Genomic DNA, 5843 nt, shown 5'->3' on the forward strand with positions numbered 1-5843 from the left:
TTCTTTGTCCCTGGAGGGATTCGACCGAAGCGCAGTGATGGTCAACCGTCATCACCCACCACTGCTGTTCTCTCTTGTGCCCAAGATCAAAGCGTAAGTTATTTTAAACAGTTATAAAAAATAAATCAAAATGAACCATAAAATATTTTGTAAGTGACAGCTATTTGGTTTAATTTCAGAACTCGCCCGAGACAAATGACCTGTGGGAGGACCGCCCAGATAGATGAACGAAGGTTTGTTTTAAACTTTTACAATTATTCTGCAAAGTTTCCAGGAAAAAATTAATTGAAATTAAATTAACTAATTAAAACCATCGTTTATCTCTCAACTAAAAACCGATCTGCCAACATGTCCCGTGCTATACTTGCTTATTAAAACTCATAAGCTGGTATCCACTGATGAATTGTGGTCAACAAATCCATTAACGTTTAAGGTTAGACCAATTATCAGTTGTGTAAACGGGCCAACGGACAGAATAACATGGTTTATAAACCTGATAGTCGTCCAGTTACTGAAACATTTGCTAACTCATCTCACGAACACCCGAATGTTTCTGGACCATCTACGTTACGAGCGTCCTAACAGCGCCTACGTCATGGAGTCATTCGATGTTCGATTATACGAACGTATCGAATGACTCCGCAATGCAAGCCGTTTTCGAACCTCTTTCTAAACACCAAAAAGAAATTAACATGTATGGCTTGTCGATTGAGCAGATCATGACCCTCATAAAATAGTGTTTGAACTGGTCAATCTTTAGATGATCCGGTAAATATTGCCCACAAAAGAGAGGGTTGGCAATGGGACAGCGACTGGCACCTAGTCTCGCTATTGCGTCTATGTCTAAAATAGAAGCCCCGGTAATTAATCTTGGGCCGATACTCTACTGTAGATATATTGATGATTGTTTTGTCATCTTCTCCACACAAGAGGAGATGAACAAATATTTTGAATTGTTAAATGAACAGTCAGAGTACATTAAGTTCACCCGAGAGACACCTAAAGAGGGCTGGCTTCCATTTTTAAACTTTCAGGTTAGCTTACATCATAACAGCTATGCTACGAAGTGGTACCGTAAGCCAAGTAATAAAAACATACTAGTTCATTATCTCTCATCTCATCCTTCACACACAAAAAGAGCACTACAAGAGACATGTTTCGTACGGCCTCCGGTGTGTGTACGGGAGGAGAACAGAGAGAAGATTCACTCGACTTGGCACGGAAAATAGCCATTTCCAACGGTTACAATATCGTAGCTTCTCGGTATAAGTTTAGAGGAAAGGCGATGAGCTCTAACGATGGGTCTAGCGATAATAAAATTCCGTTGCAAATACCCTTCATTTCGAACGAATTAAGCATAGCTATAAAAAGATGCTTAAGAAGGGTGGGCTTAGAGAAATCAGTGGTAGTTATAGAAATAACACCGAATAATCTACGTCGCCAATTGATTCGAAACCGCTTGTACGACCGTCTATGTACAACGCATAAATGTACGATTTGCCCTCAGGTCAGAGACGGTGATTGCATGATCTCGGGTACAGTGTACCTGATTTCTTGCAAAATTTGCGGGGACGAATATATTGGCGAAACGGGAATACCTCTTTGTGTCCGCATAAAAGAACACCTAGATGGTTAATTTAAAAGCAAGGCGAACACTCCACTAGGCACGCATAGGACACAAGGACACAACGGACAGGATTTTGATGTTAAGGTTAATATTCTCGCGCAGAAAGCTAGCATGTCGGCGCGCAGGGTTCATGAGGCGTTTTGGACTAATTTCAAGAACCCAAACATGAACCGCAAGGAAGAGTGCCTCCTAATCACACGTGATCTCGCACAGTATATAAGACTGATCTTCTAGTCTGATAAAGGGGCACTCCGGAAGGAAGTATACCTCACTCCTCTTCCGCAGACACAACCAAACGGTTGGTCGGAGGCAGAGAAGTGGTGAGTATTTGACGTTGTTTATGTGGTTGGAACTTGGTTTTTGAGTTTCTCTGTTTAAGTTGTTGGCGTGTTTGGCTTGGTAGATCGTTGTCAATCGACCTTTCCAGGCTCTGAAGAAGGCGATACGGCCGAAACGTCAGCCCAATAATAAAATTGCTTACAAACCTCGTGTTTGTTCAAAGAAGAAAAATTAAGAAGTATTCTGCAAAGCTTCTTATATTCGTCTTTTTGTAACTAAACACTATCGCATTTGAAATACCTTATGGTAACCGTTTTTCATGTATACATACGTTAACTTTTATTACATTCAATGCTGGTAAAAACGTTAGCAACTTCGCCGTCACTGAAGAGTTTTACGCAGCCTGAAAATTGAACCGGATTTCAGGCAGGAACGTTTTGCGAAATCGAGAAGGAAACAAAAACAAAAGAGGTTGCGTTTATAGTTTGGTTTTTATAGTTTTTTAGAAGAATGGTGCTGTGCAGGTCCACACGATGATGTTTTCTCTAAATTTATCTTTCTGATACTGTTTTTCCTTTATTTTGAATAAATTCTGGTTTACTATGTTCGTAAAGCATTATTGTAGATTATTGGGTGACAAAGAAAATAGAAGACAGCGATAATCATGGGCGCGGTATGGCCTCTGAAAGAGCAAATTGATCAAAATTATGATGCCGATCTATGTTCTCACTTATTTAACACAACAAGAGTTCTTCCACCTCTATGCTGTGCAGGTGAAACATGGGCTAGCACTTCAGCCGTATTGAAGAAACCACGCATAACAAAGACTGCACTCGTGCGACGTCTTCGGAAGCTGAGCTGGGACACAGATGAGTAAGCGGGTTACGTTCTCAGGTTACCACCCAATTCGATATTTATGTGATTGATTTTAGGTTTTTTTTAGTTTATTTCGCAATGAATCTCCTTTATAAATTCGTGTGAGTTTTATTCCTCAACTATTGGTTTTTATAGGTATAGGTGGTTCAGTGTTGGAATGATCAGCGAACGATTAGTCCACTTCTTCTACAAACGCACTCATGATTTTAGTCAACGAATTCACGACACACGTATTATTTTTCCGTTGATTTTTCTTTGTGTTGTTGTTTGTTTATGAAAATGCAATGTGCTGTCAAGGAGTTCTTGATTGTACGTAGGAATAAAACCGTGAACATTTCTGGTATAGGTTGCACATTTGACAGAGTAGGCTGGTGCGTTAAAAAAATTGTGCGTTGTGAAATAAATGTTTTCACAGCCCTCGGATGGTCTTGAACTTTGAATTGTTCGCTTTTCAAGTTCTGGCATATTACCAGCTTTTACCAACTTTCCTTTTCTTTTTGCACATGTCAACTAGAGCCCTCTCCAGTAGGGCCACCTATACTGATTATTTGTGGACAGCTGTTTCTCTCTGTCGAAAAAATCGCCTGTCAGTCGTATCACTATCGTTTCAGTGACACTATCTCTCTCCATGTCCCTACTAGGTCAAATTCAGGCGAACAAATGCAATTAGGTTAATTTGGTGCGGCAACATATCTTTATTCTCTAATTTTTTAGTACCGTAGTGTCATTTTTCACGTGATGGCTTTGTTTTCCACCACGCAAAATGGCAAATGTATAATATTCACGCCTTCACAGAATCGGATTTCTTGCTTCTTGTAATTATTTTATGTCCTTTATGTTTTTTCTCTAATTCTGGTGAAATAATTGATGTCTAGTTAGAGTGCATAATTTGAGAAACTATTAGGAGTTAAATTTCATTTTTAACTGCCTATTTTTCTTAGTCTGCAGTGCTATTATAAATCGAAATATAACCGCTAAGACGCTAATTTGCAAAACTTGGGGGCGATGCAAACTTCCAACCAGATGATTGCCCTTTCCAGGGGTTCACCAGTTGTCAATTACACCATCCGTGCCCCTCGCTTTGCCTTTCTCTCAGCGCGTTTTATTTTGCTTCTATCAACGCTATCAGCACTCATCCGTTATCGGGATGATCTTGGATGCCCAAATCGGCATTGAACCCAAGCTAAGCTGACGCTGGTCAATTTATAATGATGTTAAATTTCATTTTTAACTGTTCTCATCTTTAACTGCTTATTAGGAGTGGCGATAAGTCCGCAATAATTTTTTCCTTCGCTTGCATGGCCCGACATCACAGATGTATCACATTTGTGTGGTTTCCAGCAATTCTTGCATTTTCTTCCTTTTCTCGTATCCATCATCCACGAAGGTCTTTGGATTTTCGCATATGGGTTCGGCAGCTGTTTGAAGAGTTTCAGTCTCATATATGAACGTCGTTTAAGGCTAGTCGAGGCGATTCATTCTCCATTCCTGAGACAAGCATGCTACGGAGTTTCGACTTCTCCACCAAAGACAGTTGCCAGTTTTTGTAGACTGGAGGGAACTAGCGGGTCTATGACAAGTCTAGTACCAATTTCCTGACTTCAGACGGATGGGAGGCTTGGTTAGCCCAGGATAGGATCGAACCATTGCCTTTTGTTTTTAACCGCTCTAATGAACGGCCCTACTGCCAGTATGCTAGCTCTGAATCTGTTTTCTACTTTACATTCACATATGCCAACAATTGGGATCATCGATGCATCCGTGTTTATGTTGTATATTCTTTGTAAGGATAAAATAGCAAGCCCATTATTCTTAGCAAAGGGCGTTGAGAATCATATGGTTAATCGCACGAAAAAATTCAATTTTCTTTATAGTCAATAGTGTGAAAATAAATTTAGTATTACGTGAGATGCTGAAACAGAATATCCAAATTTGAACGAGAATTACGAATAGCGTATTCCTCTATGCGTCATGGATTATTTCATGTTCAAATGTTTCAGCTCTTTTCTGGCATTAATCGTCATGGAGTTGAATTCACCCTAGTACTTTTATCTCTTTCAAATGAATTCGAAAAAAAATTGTCTTCGAAATATTACGGCTGGCTCTGAAACGTTTATCGAGTATGTGATTTTATTGATTCCGTTTATGAAGAATGATATGTCCACAGTTTATTTACACAAAAAATTTCGAGTTACTTTTAATTTGGTTATATTTTGTGTTTCATCACTATGTTTTCATGCGTTTTCTAAGGCAATGAATAGTAATATTGCGGAAATTATTTGACTATCGCTTCGAATTGTAGCACACTCTATGTCTCAATATGATATTTCGATAGAAATATCTCGCAAAACATTTTTCATGTATGAGTGAATGTTTGGTGGAACGGTCTGATATGATGAATAGTAATTTCATCCAGGGATGGAAAGCGATCGTCCATGTGCAGTGGTGTTCCGTTGAATATTTGTTCCAGCAAAAATACGTGTCACAATCAAACATGTTGAAAGATCGGACGTAAATTTAATAGAATGAAAAAAGTAGTCTGTATTTTGCTTTAAAATTTAAACACTTAAAAATCGTCGAAACTATTTTTTATGCCATCTAGTGCATATTTTTGTCAATCATAACTATCTATCTTTTATCTGAGAAATCAAATGAAACCTACGAGGGCATTACAAACTATTTTTAAACAGCGTTATTCCTTTAATCTCTGTTGATAACAGCGATCTTAGTTTATTGGTAAGATTACGCCAGATTCTTATGATTTTTCTTTGTGGCGAACATTTCGGCACTGTCGCCTGTTTTAGAATTTAATTGACCAGGTTGAACATGCATAGCACTTGTTTCCTACGATGTGATACGATACGATCATAACGATTTTTTGATAGAAATTCTACGTCTTCAAAGTGCTTAGAAGTGTCGTCTCATTCAGTTCTACGTGCTGAACGTCGTGTGTTATCGTATAGAGTCTGCTTTTCATCTACATCACAATATCATTAGAAATTAGATCGGTTTTGTTGCGTAAAACAAATGCTTAACAGACATCTTGACGATTATCTCACAG

The 5843-nt window shown here is 38.7% G+C and overlaps 1 long non-coding RNA gene across 1 annotated transcript; it reads left to right on the top strand.

Annotated features, from left to right (window-relative positions):
- Nucleotides 1–2265: 2265 nt before the first annotated feature.
- Nucleotides 2266–3041, top strand: LOC309798034. The gene is made up of 3 exons (XR_014292921.1): nt 2266–2377; nt 2532–2779; nt 2918–3041. It is a non-coding gene; the product is annotated as an uncharacterized lncRNA (long non-coding RNA).
- Nucleotides 3042–5843: the final 2802 nt, after the last annotated feature.

The sequence above is a fragment of the Mesoplodon mirus genome, assembly GCF_964341445.2.
Source record: "Mesoplodon mirus genome assembly, contig: HAP1_SCAFFOLD_1438, whole genome shotgun sequence".
NCBI classification, from domain to species: domain Eukaryota; kingdom Metazoa; phylum Chordata; class Mammalia; order Artiodactyla; family Ziphiidae; genus Mesoplodon; species Mesoplodon mirus.